Below are 27,885 nucleotides of genomic sequence, written 5' to 3'. Positions count from 1 at the left end.
TACATATATTTTTCGTCTTCTCAAAACCCTAAAAAACTTTCTCTCTCCCCTTCTCTAGTGTGCGCCGCCATAACCGCCACCATGGCCTGAAGCAAAAACAATCACTTCCACCAAGTTGATTTTGTGGAAGAATAAGAACACAAATAGCGAAAATTTCACGAAACAAAGGAGATGGGATAGACCGTGAGTACTTTAAGGCTTCTTTTTCCTTTTTTTTGAAAAAAAGAAGAAGAAAGAATACGACGAATCTTCTTGATTGGTGAGAATGGAATTGAAATTTTTGCAGAAGGGTGAAGAGAGGAAGAAGACGATCATAAAAGGTAAGAAGTTATGAAAAAGGAGAGAGAATGGTAATGTATATTAAGTGATTAATATCGTTACCATTAAAAGGGGATATGAGATTGGGGGTGCTAATTTTTAGGTGTATTTGTGAAATGGTAATTCAAAAATTACTGTGTAGTTATAATAGTTAAATTAGAAAAGTATTTAGTTATTATTAGTAATTAAAATAAAAGGTAGTTATTACCACTAATTATGTATTAGAAGTAGCTATAACGCATAAAAATTCCTACTATTTAATTATTTTTTAGTAACATATAGTACCCAGTTTAGAAAATTTTGGGGGCCCCATAGTGATGGGGCCTCAAGCAGTTGCTTGGACTGCTTGCCCCTTGGGCCGCCCCTGCCTGCAAAACCCATTATTACAAGAGCTGCATACTAGTAAATTAATGGATTTTTTACTTGGCATAACTTACTATGTTATATATTTATGGAACATAACTATACTTTTTAGTAATTAAGTTTAGTAGCTATAATATTATATTTTTACAACTTATAGCTGTCCACTTTTTTAACCACTCCTCACATCCCTATTTTTTAGCTACACACGTTTCTCTCTCTTCCATTTTCCTAAATTTACTTTTCTAACTCCCAATCTCCCCTAATTTCGTGCTTTTCAAATCGATTCTTGATTTGGTTCACTTCCTTTTTTTTTCTCGTATTAACTACTCATTAATTTCAACCTTTAGAGTCCCAATTCAACTCTATTACCTAAAATATGTAAGATTTTCTTTTATTTTTTGCCTAAAACATAGAAGACTCAAACAGCTCATCCCATCATCATCACCATTCCGTGGTGATGTTGTGCCAAAGGATGTGAATGCTTTGCTGTGGCTACCATCAAGACTAAGCACACCATCCAATTTGTTGACTACCTACCCATGGATTCAAGTGTGGTATCAACTATCAGCCACCAACTGTTGTTCCTGGAGGTGATCTTGCCAAGGTGCAAAGGGCTGTATGTATGATTTATTTGTTGGGTTGTATTTTCCTTTTGGTGTTCTGTTGCTGCATTTTAGATACATCCACTGCTATTTTGTATTTCAATGGTGTCTTCTGTGTTGAAATATGACTTCTGCTGCTATGAAAGTTTAAACTGCTTGTTTGTGTGAAGAAAAAAAAATGCCACTCTTTCAACACTCAATTTCTCCATACAAAAGAGTGATTGTGCTGACATGGCTATTGAAGTAGATGAAAGCAAAGACTGGTGATAATAATAATACTAATATGCTGACGAGGCAAATAAGTTCATTATGGATTTTCCATCCATTCCGTAAGTTAGTTTCATGCTAATTAAGTTTTCTGATTTTTTATTTTTGGCTAAAACGTATTCCACCATTAGTTAATTGATTTATGTAGCTGTTTTTAGAGTTTGTTATGGAATTCCTTTTGCTCCCGACAAAGGAGCTTCATGATGCGTTCCTAGATGCCCTCCGCCGCCGGCCACCGAAATTTTTGAATACAGATCTAAAGTTTTTGTTATTGGACAAGAGTAAAAATGTTCATGTTCTCCAAGAGGTATTTTTTCTTATTAATGACCCTATTTTCACTTCACCAGATATGTATTTTAAGTATATTTTTATCGTATTTTTCGATGAACTTCAGTTAATTCCCGTTTTTTCCTCACCAGATCTATATTTTGCATACATTTTAACTATATTCTTGTCGTATTTTTTTATTATTTCAATTAGTTTTAATTTTGAACTTCAGTTAATTCCTGTTTTTTCAATTCACCAGATCTGTATTTTGCGTACATTTTAAGTATATTTTTGTCGTATTTTTTATTATTTCAATTAGTTTGTGTTTTTAATTGTATGTTATATATTTTTTCTACCTAATTTGTTACTTGTAAATTTATGCGATTTTGAATTTGTGTTTACTTTTTATCAAAGTATATTTTGTAGTATATATTCAGTGTATTTGAAGTGTATTTTTACAAAGACACACACACAATCGTTGTAGTGACAACCACAGCTCATTTAACATTGATATATTTGCATTATATTTATAGTATATTTTCAGATATCTTGAATGTGTTGTTATTTATTGTGGTTAATTTGTTATGTTGTTATTTTTTCATATTTTGTTAATGTAAAGTTTCAGTATATCTTGACGCATTCCAGCTTGAAATTGATGCAAAGTTTCTCCGTATGAGATACGACGCAAATCGACAAGGCAACCCTGAATGCATTTATTGATAACGAGCAACCACCAATACCCTGTCAAGGCTACCGTTGATTATGATGCAGTGATTTTAGTAGATGTTCAGGAGTAGATTTGTAGACAGAACAGTTTGTGTTTTAAGTTGTTTTTTTTTCTCCAACTTTTTTTTGATGTATAACATCATTGTTGCGTCATTATTTTTATGAAGATTTTAGAAGAAGTTTTATGTATTTTGGTAATGATCCCGCTTGTTGTATAGTTTAATCATAGATTTGAATTCTGTTTTTATTACATTTAATTTTTCTTGTGTAGTTACTGCTAAAAAATTACAAAGTGCATTTCAATATCAAGTTTGTATTTCCTACATGTTTTCACTATATTTTATTGATGAACCAAGAAGAGTTCTATGCATTTTCTCTATATATTCATGGTACACTTGAATTCATTGTTGAACCATAAAATCCATTTTTCTGTACAATATACTTCAAAAATTAAAGAACAATTTTAATACTCCTAAAATAAACACAAAATACAAGTGAAATATATTGTAAATATATTCATTACGATTCAAATCTTACGGATAAATTAGAATACACTCAAAAATACAATCATAATACGGATAAAATACGGTTGAATCAAAAGCCACCCTTAGGGATTAAATTTTTTTTATGGAATCAAGTTTTCCCATCTTATTAAAGTTACTAAATAATATTCAATATCAGCTTATTGCACTCAATAACTAATATTTTTTGTAACGAACATTTTGATTTTTAATAATGTAATTTAATTGAATATTTTTAATAACGAACACAAAACCGATGGTCATAGCATCAGGAGACAATCTCAACTTGTCACTATGCAATTCAGTTGATGAACAAATCAAGCTTTGCGTGATTTATGGAACATTAAAAAGAGATTATTTTTTTTTAGTTATATTTTCGGAAAAAATATGAAGAGAGTTTTTGAATTCAAATTTTATGTGAATGATTAGATGTTGAATGAGATATGTGATTAGATATGGAAGAGAATGAGATCTGCGTGATTTATGGAACATTAAAAACAGATTTCTGTTTAGTTTGCAAAAGATTTTTTTCCTTAAATAGAGGCGTTATTTGCTCAACAGTTTCGTGTATTTAGTCTGTATTTTGGCTATATTTATGCGACGCGTCCAGGACCTAAATATAGGAAAAATCAGCTACGAATTGTAAATAATGAACTTGTAGTTATAGCTTGTTAGAAGCAGATAAAAGGTAGCTATTTGAGAAAATTTTACTAAATTAATTACACAATTTTCTTGGGTTACCAATTAAGCTCATAAGTAATTAAAATTTACCTGTAATAACTTTAAAAGTGACATGATTGGGTAAATACATTTTACACCACAGTGCATATAACTTAAGTATCTCTCGCCTGATGAAATTGCTCTTGCAATACCAGTCCCAAATACTCCCTCCGTCCCATAATAAGTGTCACCTTAGCCAAAAACACGCATATTAAGAAATCAATAATAAAATATAAAGTTTACCAAATTACCCTTATATAATAAAAATAAATTATTTTTACCTTTTGAGAGCATGCACAAGAAGTAAATCTTTTGACATTGGGAATCCAACAATACCAAATAATTATGTGGCTTTTTCAATCATCATTTAGATGTTATTTTATTGTCTAAGGGTAGAATTGGAAAAAACCTAGTCAATTTAGTCTTGGTTTCCTAAGGTGACACTTATTATGGGACAACAAAAATTTGGCTAAGGTGACCCTTATTATGGGACGGAGGGAGTCGTACTGTTTGTATTTGGAATTTTGGAAACAATTTCCATCAATACTATTTGGACCTGTAATAGGATTAGCCCATTGGATTCATGTCCTGAAATGTTAAAGTTTGATTGACTATTGAAACGCTTTATTACACCCGAATTTTCAGTTGGGTAATAATGATCAGCACAGTTGAAATGTCTCTAATATGTCTTCAGCTAGTGGTATTTGCATACGCAAAAGCACTTTCATTATGCAATGGTTACATTTGCTACTTCATCGCATTTGTAATTGACGCTTCTACAGCTCCTGAAAGCTCTAATAATGTGCTTTGCAGGGGTAAAGATCTAGCTGTTCTGTGTAAGCCACACTAAAAATCCTGCATGATTTGGTGCTTCTGTTTTGAGCATATTATGGGATTGGGATTCTTAATTAATTACATACTAGACTATACATAGAAATAACTTACACGTATAAATGCACGAAATGCTCCGAGTTATATTAGCAATACGCGCGCACCAGACACCATTCTTTCTTGAAAGATCTCTTTCAGGCTTGTGATTTGGCCCAATAAATTATTGTACGTGGTGGTTAGCTAAATAGGATCACAGTCATGGCCAGTTACATGATACAGGATGGAGTATATGTATGTTTGCACGGGTCAGTGGCTCCTCTCATATGTGCAAAGTCAGCTAGTATACCTCCAACATAAGTTACCCTTTGCTCAACAATAGTTGTATACTACTCCTCTTGGTGGATGTTTGGTTTATTGGACTAAAAATGAGATATACCGGATATAGCCTTGGCTTTCTTAAAAAAAAATAAAAATAGGAGAGAAGTGTTATATACCGGATATAACCTTGGCTTTCTTAAAACAAATTAGGAGAGAAGTTTTGAAGGACGTCTTTTGTTATTTTATTGTTTTATCGGCAAAGGCTCAAATATACCCCTGAACTATACGAAATTGTACTTATTTGCCCGTCGTTAAAAGATTGGTGCAAAGATGCCCCTAACGTTTTGTTTTTTGCCATACATGCCCTTGAGTTAACGGAAAATATTGGAGGGCATATTTGTTCAGTTTCGCATCGTATAGGGGCATATTTGATCCTTTGAAATTCCTGAATATTATGGCACAAATAGTTCTCAGATTTTTTGTAGTGTACTTTATGCTAGCCAATGATTTATTGCAATTGCATTTTGAAACTCCACACTTATCGTACAACCCCTCGATCACTTTTCTCTCTTATTCTTTCAATTGTTTATGAAATGTCGAAAGCTTCAAGTTCTTCAAATAGCTGTGGAAGGTTTGTGGATGTGGAGTTGTGGAAGGGTTTGTGGACGTGGAGTTACTGCACTCCGTCTCACTTATGGACTTCAAATAATTCTACTAAATTTCGATTATGCGTGAAATTCGGGAAAGGGCCAAACCACATTGAATGTTATGTAAGAAACCATATAAACGCTTAAAATGTGATACTCTTTCTATTATTATTATCAAAATTTTGAGCACTGCGGGAGACATTTTTTCATGTGTCATAAGTCTAATGTAAGTTATCTCCTTTTTTATGTTTATGTTTTATTGCGGCAATTGTTGCATCCATTATCGTGTAGATACCGGGATTGAGAAGACGAAAAATATCCAGAAAGAACTATCCAGATCATCAACAAATTGAAAAATAAAAATGGTATTATCATTAGTAAAAAAAATCTTTTGAAAAGGGGAAATGGTGCTCTTGTTTGTGAAAACAGTCTTTAAAAGATGATTGTAATTGCATCTGCTCTTCTAGTTGTATAATTTTGATGTAATGCAATGGTAGATGGATTGTAATTATAAATGTTTTTTTATGTTTTGGAATGCAATGATATTTTGTGCCATAATATTCAGGAATTTCAAAGGACCAAATATGCCCCTATACTATGCGAAACTGAACAAATATGTCCTCCAATATTTTCCGTTAACTCAAGGGCATGTATGGCAAAAAAAAAACACGTTAGGGACATCTTTGCACCAACCTTTTAACGACGGGCAAATATGTATAATTTCGTATAGTTCAGGGGCCTATTTGAGTCTTTGCCGTTGTTTTATTCCAAAATTGGGTAGATTGTCAGTGGCCTGGTTTGGGTTAAAAGGAGATGAGAAGCGAAGTAAGCTAGATGTCTATCATGCATTAAAAGAAGAGAATTTACACCAGCCAACAGAATTTTGGATTCATTTTGGACATCTACAAAACACCTCAAAGACCTATTTATCTCAATCGTGGTTAACTGTTCAAATGAATCGGGAGGCTATACCTGTCTAATATTATGTCGCTTTATAGTAATACAGATAAGATAAAATGCTGCTATAAGAATGAGAATTAAATGTTAAAATCACTCTAAATAAGGCATCAAGGTCTAAAACAAATCCTGGTTTTTGTATACGGTAAAAACTGGGTCAATGTTTGACCCGTTAATCCGGAGCCGAGGGTATGACCAAATGAGCACGAGCATGTTCGGTTTTTTCTTTATGCCAAGGTATCATGCCGGATGCAATTGACCCGAGACAGGGAAAGCGTGTCCGTTTGTCCGGATATGCCGGTCCAAGATCATCGTGTCCGTTGGTCCGGTTAACCGGTTGTGGTGTTGCCACGCGTCAGAAACCGTTCTGCCATTTTGTACTGACGAACGTACGGGTGTCAGACCGTACGGTCCTACCTTATCCTTTTTAGGGTTTCTTTATTCATAAGGGCTTTTGTGTTGCATTAAAGGCCATAAGGCAAACCTATAAATAGAGGCCATTCTCCCCCTTTTTGGGTTTAGTTTTTTCAGATCTAGAATATTGTAATAGCCAAATATATAAAAGCTCTCTCTCTCTCTCTCTCTCTCTCTCTCTTTGATAGTGGTCCGGATTTGTGTGTTCTTCTTTAGCTTTGTTTACTCATCCAATATTTACATATTACTTAACTCATATATTTAGTTTAAATCACCAATTTCGATACACTTGCTCACAGCACTCATACATACATATATATATATATATATATTGTAACAAATCCATATACATTTCATACCAACCAAAGTAGATTAAAATTCATCCACATATCCTATACCTCACTTACAAATTTAATTGTTACCGAATTCCGGGTAAACAGTTCTCTTATTACACGAGAAGGTAAAATGCTGCTGCAGCGTATTACTAACAAACAAAGGTACTCCCATATATAGCCCTTATCTGCAGTGAAATCTCCTAGTTATTGTTAATAGAGAATGTGCTTTCCCTGTCTAAAAAGAAATTTAGACCAGTATGTCGATTTTGCGACATCGAACCATAGTTTATACTGTAAACACCCAAATAAAGCTACAGGAACACCAGCACAAGCAGCAATGAGCTTTGGCTCCCAACCCGTATGTTCAGTATAGACCAAAAAGAAGGTTGCTGCAAAAGCCAAGAGCATGCTAACTATCGAGACAAACACAGTCGTGAGTCCAGACAATAACTTAGCAGGCAATGACACTAGAAAATCGTCTTCACCGTAGCGAGATGTCAGAATGGACAAGAACATAATGATGGAAACAATCGAGCTGAAGAGTGCCACTGCATCTGATATGACAAAGACCGTAAATCCATTCAATTTTAGCAATATTGGAATACCATTATCACCGTTATTACCAACTGGAACAATGAAGCCAGCAGCAAACACCATCGTGGCAATCAAAGTAGCAACAATCATACAAGAATTCGCTGTGTCTTTCATCCACCTTTCCCCTTCTTTTAGTAATTGCTTGTGCTCCTCTGTGAATAATTGCCTCGGGGTTTTCCCATCCTTGTTTTTCATCCTGAGTAGTGAAGGTGGTACAATTTTCTCCACTTCCTAGCCAATTAGTAATTATCATTCCCCAGTAACAAAAAATTTAAAAGCCATAACTCTTCCGAAAAGTAAGTCCTATATCAATGAATCCCATACACATTAAAGAGAACGCTAAAAATGTACGTCTCTAGTTCATACTCTAAAAATAAAATGGCAGAGATTTGAAATGCAACAAGACGTGTTTAGGTAATCTCTCACCGTGAACCACAATATCTCTCTTTGCATTTGAAGTGCTGCTCCAGACACCCTGAGAAATGAGGCGGCATAATCTTCTCTTCTTCCTGTAGTACTAGCCAGCTCATTATTAAAACAAGGCAGAATAGCTTGGGACCCTCTACGAACTTGTCATCTTTTATTTAGTGCACACCTAAACTATGTATTGACTTAATTACACCCCTGAACTTGGTAATATGATAGTCTCGACTCCCTAGACGCTGATGTGGCAAAGAGCGTGAACACACTCTCTTCTAGGCGCGTGGAAGGGTCAAAAATCGAAAAATCAGCTTCCAAGTTGAGTATTTTTCAACTATTAATCGCCATATAATCAATATAATGATTTATTTTTTCCAATTGTGCTTCTTTTTGGTTTTTCTTAATATTCATTGCATATTTTATCCCAATTGTATTTTTTTCTTTTTAGATATAATGATTATTTATTTCAACTAAGTATTTTTTTTTTTTTGGATCCAAATCTAAATAACTTAGTTGAAACTCTATTTATTTTAGCCAAATAAAAAGAAGGTTTAGCAAAAGTAATGAAGTTTAGACCGTGGATTTTCTACAAAAAAATTGTGTATTTTTCTTTTCATGCAATTACTATTTATTTCAACTCTGCATTATTTTTTTTGGGTCAAATTCTTAAAATATTTGGTTGATATTTTATTTCTTTCTTTCTAGATACAATGATTATTTGCTTTAACTGTGTATTTCTTCTTTTCCTGGCCAAATATATAAAAATAACTTGATTAAAATATCATTATCTTTAGCCAAATAAAAAAAAGTATGGTCAAAATATTGTTGTTTCAAGTTCTTTTTTTTTTTTTTTTTTTTTTTTTCAGATTTGGCCCGAAAAAGATGATCTAAATGATTGGTGAACTTAAAAAGGTAAAAAAATATATATTTTATCCTTAAAAATGCCACATGGACAAAAAAATCCATGTGGCAGCGCGTGTGTCACACGTCCAGGGGGTTCGTGCCTATCATATTGTCAAGTTGAGGGGGGTAATTAGGCCAATGTAAAGTTTAGGTGTCTGTAGAATAAAAATCGACAGTTCGGGGAAGTCCCCAGGATATTCTGCCTTAAAACAATGATAATTAACGCAGACTCAAACAACGAGATTTTTCTGATTATATAATATTTCCTGTATCATGTTAAATTCAAACTGGTAGATAGCTAGCAACATGTATAGTTTAAAGACCGTAAAAGAGAGAGGAAAGGGTAATTGGAAATACGTTTAAATAAACAATAGAGAAACAGTTCGGTAAATACCTTAACATATTGTGTCTCTGTTATGTGTCTAATGATTTCTATCTCTCGAAACAGCTGTTGTAGTGATTCAACGAATACAGCATTATTATCAGCAGGGGCGGTCCTATGTGGTTTCAAGTGGGTTCATATGAACCCACTTCGTTGAAAAATAACACTGTATATACATGTATATTTAATCTGTTTTTAAAATATATATATATATATATATATATATATATATATATATATAGTGTTATTTATATATTTCTTATATATTGAACCCACTTGGTAAAAATCCTAGGTCCGCCACTGATTATTAGCATTAGGAGGTACAGATTGCACAAGTTTGTTTTTAAGGACCTCCATCTGTCCAATTTTTTGCTTACGGATGGGTTGCCCTAACTTTCCAGCCAAATGTAGAATATTATTGCCATCATTATCAATTATTAAATTAAGTCCTTAATTGCTCCTATTTGGCGTATAAGACTGAAGACTTTTTCCTCTCAATGTAAAACTGCAACATGGAAAATGGTCCCATTTTTTTGGTCGACTTTCCATATGAGATCAGGATGATTGCGAATAACCACAGCTAAAAACTCTACATTTCCTGCTTTTGCAGCAGAATGGAGCAATCTTGCCTTTTCCACTAGCTCCAATAGCTTATCCTCTGCACTTGCTTGACACTCCGCCCAGAGCTCCTCAAGTATTAGACCAGCTTGCTTCTTCAGTACAGTTTTTCCCGAGAATACCTGAACTTTGAACCCTGAATTTCGAGGCAATATTAGCACTACAAACGAATATTAATTAATCTCTGTCTTGATACAAAATAATGAGAAATATTTTGTATTGTTACAACTTGCTTGGAATTAAGACATAGTAGTGTTATTGTATTCTAGAACTAATTCAAAAGAACACATCAACTGAACGACTAGCAGTTTCGTCTTTAGACCAATTAGTTGTTTCCAGTCAGGTAATTACCTCAACTCCTTATGAAAAAGAATGTCTAATTAGTTAAGGTCCAGTAGATCTTACATTGAAAGAATTGCCTCCTGGCCATGGAAATCGCACTTTTAAACATTCTCCACACTGGCGAACAAGCTCCTATAATTAATCTCTCCAAGTTTCCTCCTTGGTTACTGATCGCTAAGGACTTATTAGCTAAAGCGTATAAGACCGATACATTTCCTTCTAACACTTTACTGGCTAATTTTCGGTCCTTCCTGAATATATTTAATGCTACCGCAAGAAAAAAGCCGAATCAGATAAGTTAACTTAACGATAGAAATATATATCTCAAGAGTACTCGAGATAGTACAAGTTTGTTAGGAACAGAGAGCAAGTATATGTACCTGATGTGATTTCTAATTCATGCATTAGAGACATAAAATATATGACTTTGAGAATGTACAATTAAGCAAGTTAACATTTGGATTCTGAGTTCGTTCAAGAACCATATTAGTAGCGTACCATACATCTCATTCGGGATAGTGGTTTCAAGAAGGTCAAAGCATTCTTTTTGCTGTAGCACATCAAAACTTGTGACTTCAAGAAGGTAGGATACCATAACTTTGTTCCCAACCAAAGCTGCCATAGTGATTGGAAGTACTCCATCCTTACCGCGAATGTTTGGTAGATTCTTATTCCTTTCCCTCATTGCTTTAGCAATTTCAACAAGCCCTGGCGCTGCTGCAAAACAAAATGCCGTACTCCCATCATTATTTGGCAGTTCCAAGTCACCCACTTCCATCAGTTTCACTAGCTCTCGGAGAACTCCGGTGCTTCTTGCTGCTGCTGCAATATGAAGTACTGTTTCACCCCGATCTGATATCTTTTGATGAGCAAAACTTAGATCCTTCTTTAAAATCATATATATATATATATAAAAGCAGGCAAAGACCCGCTGATGTGGCACACCTCAAAAGCTGAGAAAGGCATTTATCTTTTTTGTCATTTTTTCCCATTTTTACTTACTTTTCTATTTCTGCTTATGTATTTACGCACACCGAAAAGTCACTTCTTCAGTTTTCTTAATTACACCTCTTCTGTTCCCTACTATTTCTCCTATTATTTCTCCCATGGTTTACTAACAATTGTAACGGTAGCACCTTTTTAATTTTCTTAATTTAACTTCCTCTCTTCCTACTATTTCTCCATCAGTTCACCAAGTACCACTTGCCCCCACCACCCTACGTTAACTTTCTTTTCCATTTCCTTTGTCTGAGATAAATGAAGGAATTCAAAGCGGTGAACAAAAAATACCAAAGAATACTTACCTATAAGACATTTGGAGATGGAACAAAGTCAAGATTGATGTGGGAGGAGAAGATTGCACAGAGAATGATCTGCATCGCCATTGTTAGGAACTATGTTTTCCTTTTCTTTTCTTTTCTAGGACTTTCAGATAGTTTTTTGTTTTACTTTTGACCTATTTGCCTTTTCTTACTAAATCAATAAACGGAAAAGGGCTAAATATACCCCTGTACTATTGAAAAAGGGCTAAATATATCCCTCGTTATACTTTGAAGCCAAATATACCCCTACCGTCATACTTTGGGTACAAATATACCCTTCATTTTAACGGAGTACATGTGTCGTAATTCTATTGGTTTATTTTCGTAATTCTATTGGTTTATTTTAACTATCTCCTAATAAATAAAAAATTTAATTAAAAGACCCATAACCCATACCCATACCCATATCCTAAAAGTGAGGCAAGCTCCATCAACGGTGGTTGCCGATCAAGTGAGGCAAGCTTTTAGTTTGGGTCAATGAAAAGCTAGGCGGTGTGGACTCCGATTCATTATGCGAGTCATTAATTTTCTATAGAAGCTCCTTTAAGTACTCGATTGCATCCCCTAAGGCCGAAGCCACGTCCATCCATCAATATACAAAATCACAAATTTACAGCCAAGAAGAAGGTTTTGATATTAGGTAGTCAGGAAAACAAATTGGTAAAACAAATATCAAGTCCAATGGTTGTTTGGAATTAAATCTCAAGTAAGACGCATATGTTAACTAGCAGGTAGTTAACTTTCAGCTCTCCACTGTAAGTTATGCATAAACATAACTTCATTTAGAAAGGATTTGCATTAATACATTCAAGGTATTTTAATTACGTTATGCATCTCGGCCCTATCAAAGATAACTTTCTCTGTCTCGGTTCCTTAGAGCTCCAGTAAAATTGTTTCTGCATGGTAGTGTGAGATTCAAGGATTGGTGTTGTTTTTTTTTTTTTTTTTTTCCCATCAAGTGGTGTTGGGTCTAATGAAGGTTTCAGTTTCCCGTTCAATACAACTCTCAATTCTTGGATCCGACACCCTCGGCGGAGACTCCGTCTGAGACTCGGAGTTGGAATCTTTGCTCCAAAACGGTGCTTTCAAATACACAGCGATCGGCGCGGGCGGCGGCGCACAGAGTGGTGATCGGCAACCACCATTGATGGAGCTTGCCTCACTTTTCGGATATGTATATGGGTATAGGTTATGGGTCTTTTAATTAAATTTTTTATTTATTAAGAGATAATTAAAATAAGCTAATAGAATTACGACACGTGTATTCCGTTAATACGAAGGGTATATTTGTACCCAAAGTATAACGGTAAGGGTATATTTGGTCTCAAAGTATAATGAAGGGTATATTTAACCCTTTTCCAATAGTACAGGGGTATATTTAGCCCTTTTCCGATCAATAAAATAGTCAGTGGGCCCTGCTCACTGACCTTAATTAAAAAAAAAAAAATTCCTTCATTAGGCTTGTCATTTTCAGTTGGGGCTTTTTGCCGTCTTTGATTCACATTTCTATCATTGTTGTAGTCTTTGTTATTATGATGTTTATGGTTCCGTTATGGTTTCTATCATTTGTATTACAGTTTATTGTTGTCTATTGTATATCATGCTATTTATATACAATAATCAAATAAAGTAGTTCTTTAAATGCTTTCCCTGTCTTCTATTGCCTGTTATAATTAAATATTGTTTCTCAAAATTCCGGCCATTACCAGTCATAATACTCAAATAATTTTTTCCTCTTTTGAAGAGACAAGGAAGAAACTAAAGCAGATAAGAGGAACAGTAGAAGAATGATGCTGGACAGAAATGGATACATCAACAATACGGAGAATAAAACTTTCACAACTATCGTCTTAAATCTTGCCATTCATTGTCAAGGGAGTAACAACAAAGTCAAACATTAATCTATCAATTTTGAAGGTACTTAACAATACTTAAATCTATACATTAACATATAAAGAATACAATACCATAATTCATGCACAACATTTTTGTGTGTTGTAAATGATTGAAATCGATAATTTTATACGTTCAAACACTCAAATATATATACTCCGGATCTTGATGAGTACAAGTCATCATAGCATGAAGGAATAAAACAGTTTAGTATATGATAATTATCTCTAATTTAGGATTTGACGAAATTAGTTTTGGATTTTTTTTTCTTAAGGTATATTTTGTTAACTGATTTTTTCTTTTGAAAAGAGCTTGAATGTTCCTTAACTTGTGTGTCATTTTCTTTAGGTTAATATAATATTGCAATTACTTAATAAAACAATCACATCATAAAGCATGTTTAGAATAATACATATATTTAATTAAGTCTCAATGTTAAATTGTTTTTATAATTAAATGTTCAATTAACAGAGTAACAAGAGGTTCGCTTTCACGTTCAAATTGAAGAAAAGAAATAATTTAAGAGAGAGAGAGAGAGAGAGATTTGACTGTTCGTGCATTTTTTGTCTCACAATAAAAAAGTTGATAATTTCATTCAGAATTTCAATCTCAATTATAATTACAATTATTTATACTGACATGCGTTAGAAGAGAATATAATAGTTGGAACTCTTGCTTTTCTTAATCATAATATTCTCTTCTCAATTTTAGAGGTCTTTTATTTACTAGGAAAAAATTAATTTGAATTATTTTACGAAGTATATGTGCCCTCCAAGAACATGGTTTCAACACATATGTTTCAAAATTATGTTACATAAACAAGAGGCGGTATTCTTTCATAATGCTTATTTGATGCTAACAAAAAAAAAACTATGTATTTCATTTATATAATTTTCATCTTCTTATACACTAATGATAATAACATAATATTTTTGTTTTTATTATTAGTAGTTTTATAATGTAATTCATGTAAGGTTAATTCTAATTTCATTTTTTTAATAGTCCTTGAATATTTCTTAATTAAATAGAACTTAAGGTTTTTTCTTGGGTAATGTAATTAACTATGTATAGCATCTCATAGAAGTATTTGCTTCAAATAGACAAAATATATGAACTAAACCCAAATGTATTTTGTTTAAAATATTTTCTCAGTCACGGAGAAAGAGGAATATCATTATTTATGCATGCCCACAAAGATATAAATTTTTATGAGATTTTTTCTTTTTAGATGTTTCTCAAGAAAAATAAAAATATAGTTTCACTTACATAGATTATACAAAAATGTCGGTAGTTTGAGAAGATTACTGTCAAGTGATGAAAAAAAAAAGAAATATATACAACTAGATGTTAATAGTAAAATGGATAAAAAACCTGAGACTTAATTTATTTGAGTTTGAAGGTTAAAGAGAATTTTTAAAAATATTTTAGTGTTTTGATATTAGAAGAATATTATAGTAATAACGTATAATAAGATATTTTAAGACCGCGCGAAGTGCGGGCATATTAATTAGTTGGTTCAATAATTCTCCAGTTATCTTTCAAAGCAGCCTGATAAAGTATTTGATATACATTACGATACTTCAGTTTCCTGCCATCTGAAAATTAAATTAAATAAAAAATCTTGGTGAGTAATTCTTGCTAGAAAATTGTTTAAATATATTTATTACGTACTGAATAAAGTTTCAAACTAGAATTTGTGCCTTTATTGAAAGGATGTACCCTTTCGGTTTTCACTATCTATTTTTTAAATACGTTGCCTATATAACCAAAATTGGTCTGGCATTTTGAATTGATTCTAACGTTACTTTGCATAAAAGAATCCCTACAACACTTATCCAGAACTCTTTTCCTAGTCCAAATTCCACATTCAAAAGATCAAGTTCTAGTTCATGCTTTCCTAATAGAATTTCTCTACTATTTGCTTAGTGTAGAAATTCAAAGGCTTCTCATATCCACTAAAGCTACTTACATTAATCCCATAGCAATCTCGCAAAGGAGAGAACAAACATCGCTTTTAGGTAAGTGTTCTGTATGTGTTTCAAGCCTTCATCTTAATAAGAGGACCGGCACTTTTGTAACCCAAAAAAATTTTTTGAAACCAAACTAATCCATCAAAAAAAAAAAAAAAAAAAAAAAAAAAAGAATCAAACTAGACTTCACGCATAGAATTTGTGCGTGAAACCCTTGCCTAAAACCCCCGACCCCAACACATGCATTCTCTTCTCTTTCATTTCCTCCATCTTCACCCTTTCAACACACTTTTGCACTTCCAAAAACATGTCTCAAAGTTTTGAAACTTCAATGTTTGCTATACAACCCGATATTTGTGAATGCAGTTATTACTATAAACTAAAAACATCAAAGACCCAAGATAATCCTGGTTGTCATTTTTGGCGTTGTGAAGTGCCCGAAGTAAGTGTTTTTACATTTTTTAGTGTTTTTTTTTTTCACGTTATCCATATATTTTACTTTAAAAAACTGATTTTCTTGTAATGTTTATAGGATATAGGCGGTTGCAAACACTTTCGGTGGAAAGATAGCATTCACGTGGATAAAACGGTGGCGGCGAAGTTTAAAAATTCGCTTTTGGATAGAGATACCGCGATTTCACGTATCTCTAGAGATACCGCTAAGTTGGACTCGCAATTTAAGCTTGTGGAAGCTGAAGAAAAAATTGAACGTTTGGAGGTGTTGCTCAGCGATTCCGAAAAAAAAAATGAATTTTGCTGAAGGCTAAACTTAGAGAGGCTCAACAACAGAAAATAGCTTTGAAAGAAAAACTTAAATTGTGAAAGATTATTTGTGCTATCTTGTTGTTGTTCATTATTTATATGTATTTTGTTTATTAAGTTTACTATTTCTATGGATTATGTTTTTTACTAGTTGTACCTTTTCCCCTATAATGTAATCCGCACCTTTTATGTACTAATTTATTTATGTTTCTTTGTGAAATTGTCAATTAATAATAGAATTTAACAATAACCTTTGAAGAATTAAAAACATGCCAAACTAATTCAAATTTATGACTTCATCATAAAATAAAAATACAAATTAACAACCTTAGTCCGAAACTTAAATGCACCACTTGTGGTAGACAGTGAGCTTAAATAGACCCTATTCGTCATTAGAATAGAAGTCCTCAATATCGTCCTCATAACGATATTGGCGGTCTCTTAACACACATCTTTTTTCAGGAGATATTAGTTCTCTACCGGTTGATGATGCTTGTTCTTCAGCCAACTTTAGCTATCTTCACCAGGGTCACCGGTTGAAGCACAAGTGGCTCACTTGTCGAAGAACAAACATCATCAACCGGTGAGAACTAACATCTCTCAAAAAAATAGATGTGCGTTAAGAGCACCTTTCAACATCGTTTCCGAGGACGATATCGAGGACTTCATTTTTTATGACAAATAGGGTCTATTTAAGCTCTTTGTGTTACTACAAGTGGTGCATTTAAGTTTCGGATAAGGTGACCAATTTGTATTTTTATTTTATGATGAAAGTCATAAATTTGAATTAGTTTGGCATGTTTTTAATTCTTTAAAGTTTATTGTTAAAGTCTATTATTAATTGACAATTTCACGAAGAAAACACAAATAAATTTAGTACATAAAAGGCAAAGTGGATTACATTATAGCGGTAGAAAAGTAAAATACATAATCCATAGAAATATTAAACTTAATAAACAAAATACATATAAATAATGAACAACAACAAGATAGCACAAATAATCTTCCACAATTTAAGTTTTTCTTTCAAAGCTATTTTCTGGTGTTGAGCCTCTCTAAGTTTAAATTTCTTCGGTAGAAATTCGTTTTTTCGAGAAGTGAGTTAGCAACACCTCCAAACGTTCAATTTTTCTTCACTCTTCATGTTTAAATTAAGTAGTCCAGTACCTAGTTTATCTCTAGAGATACGTGAAGTCGCGGTATCTCTATCCAAAGCGCATTTTTAACGTCAATCGCTTTACTCATCATGGAATTATCTTCCCACCGAAGTATTTCAAAACAACTACCTCCATATATGCTATAAACATTACAAGAAAATCAGTTTTTTAAAGTAAAATATATGATAACGAAAAAAAACACTAAAAAATGTAAAAACACTTACTTCGGCACTTTACAACGCCTAAAACGGCCACTCAGGATTATCTTGGGGTCTTTAATGTTTTTAGTTTACAAGTAATAACGATTCACAACATCGGGTTGTATACGAAACATTGAAGTTTCAAAACTTGAGAAAGGTTTTTGAAGTAAAAGCGTATTGACAGGTGAGATGGAGTGGAAATGAAAGAGGAGAATGCATGTGTTGTCGGGGTTTAGGCAAGGGTTTCACGCATAGATTAGGCGTGTGAAGCCCTGGTTTGGTTCTTTTTTTTTTTTTAATGGGTTAGTTTGGTTCCAATTTTTTTTTTTTTTTTTTTTTTTGGGGTTACATAAGTGCCGGGTCCTCTTATTTTGTGTTTTTCTTCATATATTTTCCAACAATTCTAGTGTGTGTGTCTCAAGAGGATAAATTAATTTGTTCTCCTTACCTTTGTTAACTGCATATAAACAACTGGTGCAACAACACAACTTCCTCTTTCTTTCTTGAAATCTATTATATTTAGTCGAATAGATAACTGTGAACTTACTAAGAAATAGTACAGGCTGCGGAGGTTGATTTTCGATGTCCCTTGATCCATCTCGAGACCCTGCTGATTGTTCATGTTCTCCACGACTCACAGAATCCTGAGCATCTGATTCTTCATAATCTGTAGCTGAGAGATATCGGGAAGTCTTCCTCTCCATTATTTTCTACAATAATGTACAAATTAAATACAGTGTGGTAGCAATGCTAACTTAAACTAAATAAGGATAGAGAAGACGAGGAGGAGCAAGAAGAACAAAATATACTTTCCCTTGTAACCAAAAAAGAAAGCACAAAATATAGAAAAAAAGAAGAAGAGACATACCAATTGATGTTTCTCAGCTGGTTGATGATTCTTTTAGCTCCAACTCTAGTCGTTAGGTTGGAAACAAGTTATCTTAGGATTAATTATTCTGGAATTAATTATTCCACCCTCCTACAGGGATAAAATAACATTATAATTTCGAGATTAGTCATATCACCATTTTATTCCAATTAAATGTGAGATAAATTCATCTTAAATATAATTTCGGGATTATTTATCGTTATCCCTTGTACCAAACTAGTAAGCCTCTTAACTAATGGACAGAGAGAGAGAGAGAGAGCACTCAAAAAATTGGATTGTGAGCGTGCTGGTTAATAACTACTCCTATTCACATAGTTTGCATATGCTAATTGATTGTTACTTCCACAATTTCACGTTGTACTATTTAATCTTATGTCCAAGTGACAATCATGACTCATTTGAATTTGAATCTTGAATTTATTTGTCAAAAATATTCTAAATTTTGTGTACTATGATTTTTCTATTACCTTATTGAGTTAACTCTAAGGGGTCGTTTGGTTTGAAGACAAGTTATGCTAGAATTAGTTATGCTGGGATTAATTATCCTGGGATTATTTCTTATTGATTGTTTGATTTGTTATATTAAAAGTAAAATGCATTGCATAATTTATAAGAAAAGGTTGTTTGTTTACAAAAATACCCTCCACCTTATTTAGTAGAAAAGAGGGTTGAGGGACCCCAGGGCTGTTTTTGTCATTTTCATTGTTTTATCTTGGAATAACTAATCCTGAGATTGTTATTCCACCCTCCGCCATGTAAAATTTATCCTGATACAATTTTTAATCCCGAGGTAACTTATTACAGGATTAGTAACCAAATAAGGAATAAGGCAATATCAAAATTTTAATCCAGAACCATTTCTCTTATCCATCGTACCAAACACCCTAAAGCATAAAAGTATAAATTCAGAGAAATTGTAATGTCAAAAGAGCAAAAAAAGGGAAAAGTATATTAAGGACTAATGTATTCTTTTCGGGATATGTCTAAGTTCTGAGTTCTAACAAAGGATAATGTGACTTGAAATGTGAACATGTAATGCCCGATAATTGACAATTATTATGAGGCGATATTTACATACTATGAAAAGACAAAGAAAAGAAGAATGAAGTGCAAGTCTAATTTTTAAATTAATTTTCTTTAGTCATGTCTCTTTTAATTAATTAAAGAATAAAAAACCTCATATACTATTGTTGACTAAAGATTGCTGAAATAGATGAGAAATGTCATCATCCACGTACAATATTATAACTAGAGGTGTACACTCAGCTTCTTATTATTATATATATACTCTTTCCGTTCTAATTTAAGTGTCTTAGTTTAATTGGACACAAAATTTAAATAATAAAAAGAGATCTTTTAATCTAATGGTCCTAAACTAAATATGTGTGTAATGCAATAAAATATCCTTTGAATCTTATGGTTTTAAACTTGTCAGATAGGATGTTTGAATTGTCAACTTACTAAATATAGAAAAATACACTCTTTTTGGGACATAACAAAAAAGAAAGTAAGACACTTAAATTGAGACGGAGAGTATATTATCTTTAGTATCTCAAGGAGTTTATTGAACAAAACTAAAGGGAGCAAATACCTATATATAAGGATATTACGCAAGCAGTGCTTGAGGCATGATTTTAATTTTTACATTAGAACTTTATTGTTGGTGTAGTCTTCCTTTTGAAAAATTAATACTAACGTTTATTGAAGATCAAAAAGGGAAGAACAAGAAATTAACGAATTTAGCTGATTATTGACAACTAATCAAGATATATTCTATGTCAGATCTATCCAAAACGATAATGTGCCTTTGAAATGTGAACACATGACGCTGATTGATTAATTATTGACAACTAATCAGGAAATATTTTACATGTAACAGAACAGAAAGAAAGTAAATTGCGAGTCTACTTTTATTAATCTTCTTTGTTCTGGTCTTTTTTCAATTAATTAATTAATAGGAGAATTTTAAAAAAACCTCATAAACTGTTGTTGGCTAAAGATGATTGATCACACTGGAATCACATATGAAGACATGTCTATGTTTGATTATTACTTATTTATCAGTATTTTAACTAGACTAGAGGTGTATACGCCACTTGTTATTACTAAATTGTTTTTAGACTTAACTAAGTGCACTTTCTTTAGACCAGAAGGAGTCTACTACATAATTTAATGGGGAGAAAAGACATCATTTGACCCTTGAACTTGTATGACGAAAACTCAGTTTGGTAACTAAACTTAACTTGTATTTATTTACCCCCCTTAACAACTTTCATCTTAATTAAATACAACCCCAATCTTTGACGTGGCAAAAAAAAAAAAGTAAAAAAAAATATTAAGAGAGTGAAAAATATAAAAAGGTGGGCCCGCTGATATATATATATATATATATAATTAAAAAATAAAATGCACCCCCACTCCCATCACCATCTTCTTCTTCACAACCCCCCACCCCACCCCACAGCCCCACCCCCTCTTCTTCACCCCACAGCCCGCCCCGACCACCTTTTTCTTCTTCACAGCCCCTTACCCCACGCCACAGCCCCTCCCCCACCACTTTAGTCTTCTTCACAACCCTCACCCCACGCCATAGCCCCGCCCCCACCACCTTCCTCCTTCTTCTTCTTCTTCACAAATTTCTCTTTCTCTCTATATTCTCATCATTCTTTTCTTACCATTTTCATCATTTTTTGGTTTCAAAAATCTCTGGGCAGCCACACCTCCGCTGCCGCCGCCGCCACCGCCGCCACCGCCTCCGCAACGCCGCCGCCGCCATGATTGAACATAGCTCAGTTCGTCATCCTCACCACGTCATTGCCATGTCAAAAATTACCAACCTTTTATTTTTTATTTTTCTCTTTCTTCTTCTTTCTCTTCATCCTACCATAACCACCCATAAGAACAACACCCACATCTTTAACCCACACCCACCACCGCCACCATCATCACCCCACCAAATTTCATCCCATTCCTTCTCAAATTCGTCCAAATTGGTTATTTTGGTTGTTATTGTTGGCTATTATTATTATTATTAGCAAACCCATTTCTTCCATAATCATTATTCTATAACTTTATTTTTGAAAGAAAATAAAAATCAAAATCAAGAAACCAAAAAATGATGAAAATGGTAAGAAAAGAATGATGAGAATATAGAGAGAGAGGAATTTGTGAAGAAGAAGAAGGAGGAGGAAGGTGGTGGGGGCGTGACATGGCTGCCCAGAGATTGAACTAAGAGCTTGCGGTGATATATTCACTGCAATTGCATTAGAGATTTGCTCTGCTAATTTTTTTGGTTTGGTTCACATGCTTGACAGTGATAGAGATATTAGTTTGATATTAGTTTGGTTATTAATGGCAGCTAAATGGGAAGTTATCAATTTAACTGAACTTTTAGTTGATTATTTTTTTGGCTAAAAAAAAAATAAAAAAAATTGACATGGCAATGACGTGGCAACGATGTGGCAATGATGTGGCGCGAGTGTAATACACCTTCCATTGTGAGAGTGGTATTATTTTTTCAGGGTGGTAAATAATTAAAATGAAAGTTGTTAAGGGAGGTAAATAAATACAAGTTAAGTTTGTTGCGGCGAAGGTTTCGTGCCAAGTTCGAGGGTCAAATGATGTCTTTTCTCTTTAATGGGGGAAGAAAGACCAATCTGGCGATTAATTTAAGGTCAATGCGATTTTCAGTCCTATTCAAAAGATGAATGGAGTACCGTTTGAAATACAAAAACACTAAAAAAAAATCTATTCCACCAAACTTGGTATAGAAATATTATTAAGGTTATATGAAGCATGTGTAGTGTCCTATATTTACGGGTCAATAGTTTAAAAAAAAAAATATTATTCCAGCATATTTCCTCTTTTTGTTTTCTTCAAATATATGTAACTATAACTAAAATATTACTACTACTATCTTGTTAAAATCAGTTGATTAAGATCAGACCAGATTGAGCCTCATCAAGAGTAAGTGATCACAAGTCTCAAATCCTTTCTTTCTGGTAATTTGTATACTCCAGCCAGCCTTCTTCGTGTGTTCCACTAATTAGTAAAGGTATGTTCTTCTCTAACTTAATTACTTCTTTCCTCTTTCCCTTTTATTAGCCATACATTAGGATATATTTTTTTAAAAAGAAAAAAGGAGAATGAGAACAAAGAAATTAAAGGGAAAAGGAGTATCATTATTTAATTTCCTTGTTTAGGAATTTGAATTTCAAACAAGAACAAAAAAAGAAAAAAGAAAAAAGAAAAAAAAAGAGTTCTTAAAAGGTTGAATGATCAGAGGCAGAACAAAAGGGCTTTTATGATTTTGGACTTCCACGGAGTGATTCGTTTACATATTTTCCCTCTCTCATATCTGAGAAATAAACAGACGTTTACTAAAAAATTAGATTTGTCATATCTACTTCTAAAACTTGGCAACTGCCAGTGATCAAGCTGAAAATGGCCTTTGCAGCTATTAGGCAATTGATGTTAGGAGTTTTAGTACTTGGCTTGATCCAGTGTAGTAGCATTTTTGGCTAAACCATCCGCGACTTGGTTTGCTTCCCTGTAGCAATGATTTATTTGCACCTCTGCTTGGCCCAAGATCTGTAGAATGTGTCTTCAATAATTTGTGTGAGCTTCCTGTTATCAGTCTTGTGGTTCTTCAAGAAATTGGCAACCAACATAGAATCAACTTCTAAAGTGAATTTCCTTATACCCAAACCTATGCACTAGTGTACACTAAACTTGGCTGCAATAGCTTCAGCTTGGTTATTACTGCTACAATCAATAGGCACAGAAAAAGCACTGATCATGTTACCAGAGGAATCTCTAATGATGCCCCCAATACCTGCAAGACTTTTAGCTTCCATGTAACTACCATCAGTATTAATCTTGAATTGTCCCACCAAAGGCTTACTCCCACATAACCTGTTTAGTGTTAGGATGAATATTATTTTTTGAACAATATGAAGAACTTATTCCATTCTCAATCACGTACGTATAGATTATCATGCTCCAAGACTTAGCACAACCATATATATGCTTCAATCTCGTTTGAGAAATAAAGTTCCTCGTACGTTAGCTTTTGGTCCAGTTGCCAGAAACTCAACGATTTCCATCTTTGAGCTTTGAATGATCTAAGTATCTATCGTAGAAAATTCATTCTATGAATTCTGTTTTTTTTTTTTTTTTAAATAAATTTTTATTCTCTCTATCCTATTTTATGTGACAATCTTTTCTTGTTGATATGTTCCAATGAGGATAAACCTCTCATTTTAACCTTTATGACACGCAATTATAGCCATAGAAATATGTTTGTACATGATGAAAATTTCAAAAATTCTTCATTTATTTCTTAAACTCTATATCCGATAAAAAAAACTGCCATATAAAATAAAAGTAGGAGAATACTATTTAGTGAATTTAAATTTTATGCACTGACATGTGAAAAAGATTTACACAATGGAGTCACTAAAAAGTAATTAATAGAGTATTTGGTAACCTATAATAAATGAAATTAAAGTAATGTCATATCAGAGGTTATATTGCACTAATGACACTGTTATAACCATAGAAATGTTATGTGTACGACGACAAGTTCAAAAAGCCTTCTTTATTTTTTACATTTCATATCCCATTAAATACCACCATATAAACTGTAAAGGAGGAAGTACTATATAGTATATAGTTGAATTCACATGCTATGTATTCAAGTCTAAAAAGTATTTACACAATTGGGCAATTAAAAGGTATAGGTAACTCTCTTTAATCAAGCATTGATTGATAACTATAATAAATGATAAGTAACCTAAAATAACATGTTAAATTAGACTTACAATGTAAATAATCTTTTCACTATTCATGCACATATAACTTAAAACTCTAATATAATTTCTCCACGTTATTGAGGTAGATGATGATTTCTAAATTTTTACTTATATTAGAAGCTTTTTCTTTATTCAAGGATTGACAACTGACAAAAGAAATACATGCAGAGATTAAAAGAACAAAGAAAACAGAAAGAAGTATAGAAGATTGCAGATTGCTAACCATGGGAGGAAGGCTCAACTTGAAGCATTTCCAAGATCATTACAAGATGGAAAACAATTCTTATCCATCCCCGCCACGACGACAGCCTATCCAATCTTCACAGCCGGGCAATATTACGACTAGTCCTTCGCCTTCCGTTGCTACTGCACCAATTCAGCCACAACGACAGTTTGTGCAATCTCAACATCCGAGCAATATTACAATTCGTCCCTCGCCTTCGGTGGCTACTGGACCAATAACAGAGCCTGTACTGATCGGAGGGATGATATTGGATATAAATGTCACTCCTTCTACTCTTGACCCTTTAGTGATCGGGCCTATGGAGGAATCGGATAATACAACTCCTGGACATATTACCTATGTATCGGGCGGTGAGGCAAGGAATGTTGCTGATTGCATGTCAAAGCTTACAGCTAAACCATTCGTGATAAGCGTTGTTGGACATGACATGGCAGGAAATTTCCTATTTGATAACTGGAAATCTGCTGGATTAACTGAACAAGGTATTCTGAGAGAGCAAACTGCTGCCATTTGCAATATCTTTGATGGGCAAGGTGAACTGACAGCTGCTGTGTCTAGTGTTGAATCAATTGAAAAGTTTCTCACACCTGATTGGATTGGAAATTTCAAGAGCAAAATAAGTTCTGCTCCAATTTTAATCGTTGATGCAAACTTGAGTGCTCTCTCTTGAAGCATCTTGTCAAATGGCTGCTGAATCGAATACTTCGGTCTGGTTTATGCCTGTATCAGTGGCCAAATCTGGAAAAATAGCTCCAGTTGTCCACAATGTGAGTTTCGTCTCAGCCACTGAAGATGAACTGATAGCCATGGCAAATGCTATATCAGGCGGAGAAACATTTCCACCAGCTCGGAGAATTAATAGTCGTCCAGTGGAATCTTTTTTCGAAATGCTTAAACCTGCCATTTGGCTTTTGCTAGACAAAGGTGTTAAGGTTATTGTGATTACAATCGGACCAGATGGGGTATTCTTATGCTCCAAATCCAAGTCCGATCTCGACCAGAAACTCAATTTTAAGGGAAACCAACCTCCTTTCAGTAAAGAGTTGTGTGAAGCTGTTGATAGAACTTGCCCAACGGGGCGGGTTATAGGCTCGTCAAGGCACACGTTGTTCTCATCAGATTTCTATGCGGTCCATTTTCCTGCTCTTTCTGTATTAGTAGCGAGTGTTTCAGGGGCCTCAGAGTGCTTGGTTGGTGGGACTATAGCTGCTTTGAGTGCTGGTTTAGATGTCATGCAAAGTGTAGCGGTAGGGACTGCAGCTGCTAAATTTTCTCTTGAAATAGAAAGCTATGTACCCACAGAGTATTCCTTGGACAAAGTTGCGGTTGGTGCAGGGTATTTGTATTCTAGAAAGTCAACATCAACTGGACCACTGACTGACCAAACCCAAGATCTTGCCGCCCGGCCAACACAAAACAAAAGAAACAATCCACTGCTATATCAATCACACAACTGAAGTATTGCACCACAACAGAATGATCAACAATGTACACACGGAAGTACTGAGAAGTAAACTCCCACCTGAAGCAAAAGTAGAGGAGGAAGATGCCCGGTGGCCTTGGTTGAAATTAAGTCTTTTGTTAAACCTTTTGCATTTTTGTTATACTGAATCTTTTTTCCACAATTTTTCCTGGCTAGTTTTAGATAGTCAATAGTGATGCAGTCTGTCCCGGTTGGTTTTCCACATTTAACACCATTGGAAGACCAACTGGTTTTCCACATTTTGTTCATACGTACTGATACTTTAAATTGTGTTTTGTGCATGTTACAATGTTGATATAACGATTTGTGACCTGTATGTATGGTTTGGGTTGAGTTTGGAAGGGTTCAATCGCGTTTTGAGCAACGTTTTTTACTAATATATTTTGCATCAGCACATAATCTGGAGTAAATATCTCAAAATGTCACTCAAGTATGTGAAATTATCTAGCAAAGTCACTTAACTTAGTTTTATATCAATAATCATTCAACTTATAGATTTCTTCTTACAAAGTCACTCAAGTTAAATTGGTTTTCTCACAAAGTCATTATAACCTAAAACTAAAAGAGATAGTTACATAAACCTCCCCTCAAGTTTGGTATGTGATACTTGCTTCCTTTGTGGTTTATCATATTATGCTTACCTCTCTTTATCTTAACTTTTTTGGTAATAATTCTTTGGGTAATTTTAGAAACCTCCCCTTAGGGTTGTCTCCATCACACATTCCTCCCTTGTGTTTTGCAATAATACATTTACCTTCCTTATTTTAATTTTATCGTAACATAACTGTTAAAGTGGTAAAATTTACATAATGTTCCAGAATTACCCTCTGTGTCATTGGTGGTTAAGTATTATATTTTGTAACATAGTTTTTTTATGCCACAAATAAAACTACGTGCAATGTTCAATTGATAAATAGTTGGAAATAAACTCCTCCTTCCATTTTGAACTTTAAGAATTAAAAGGTCGAATTAAAATTTTCACACATCACAGTTAATGTTACACAAATTTATATTTACCTAAAGCATATTTTCATCTTTAGAAATGTGATATAAAATTGCTCTTCGAAAATTCCTTTTAACATACTATTATATAGAGTTTTTTTTTTTTTTTGTCCTTTCATGTTTTAAATAAACACAATGAGATAAATAATACGATGATATTGAAACTGTGAAAATAAAAAGATTAGAGGCCTTTGCTATCATCCTCACAATTTGAATAAATTTATTTAGATATTGATATGAGTTCTTTAACATGATATTATTATTTAGTATAGAAGTCATGTCTGCCTGGCATAAAAAATTAGTCTAGTTTTGTCAAGTTAAATTTTTTGATGACCTAAAAAAAGAATGTTTACAAAATTAATTAAGCAAAATAATATATGACAGAGGACAAATTAGCTAAATCACAATTTTATATTAATAATAATTAGGTTAAGAAGATTAATACAGAGAAAATTAAAATAAGAGAAGTAAGCATAATATTATAAACCACAAAGAAAGTAAGTATTACATAACCAAACTTGAGGGGATGTTTATGTGATTATCTCTTTTATTCTTTGTTTATATAATGACTTTGTGGAAAAACCAATCTAACTTGTAAGAGAAAA

At 33.4% G+C, this 27,885-nt stretch overlaps 2 pseudogenes; one reads left to right on the top strand and one right to left on the bottom strand.

Annotated features, from left to right (window-relative positions):
• Positions 1-7,496: 7,496 nt before the first annotated feature.
• Positions 7,497-11,443, bottom strand: LOC132047653 (ankyrin repeat-containing protein NPR4-like; annotated as a pseudogene).
• A 13,271-nt stretch (positions 11,444-24,714) lies between these two features.
• Positions 24,715-26,420, top strand: LOC132048120 (pseudouridine kinase-like; annotated as a pseudogene).
• The last annotated feature ends 1,465 nt before the right edge of the window (positions 26,421-27,885 follow it).

This window comes from Lycium ferocissimum, chromosome 2 (assembly GCF_029784015.1).
Source record: "Lycium ferocissimum isolate CSIRO_LF1 chromosome 2, AGI_CSIRO_Lferr_CH_V1, whole genome shotgun sequence".
In the NCBI taxonomy this organism is placed as follows: domain Eukaryota; kingdom Viridiplantae; phylum Streptophyta; class Magnoliopsida; order Solanales; family Solanaceae; genus Lycium; species Lycium ferocissimum.
This window is presented reverse-complemented; position numbering and strand designations above follow the sequence as displayed.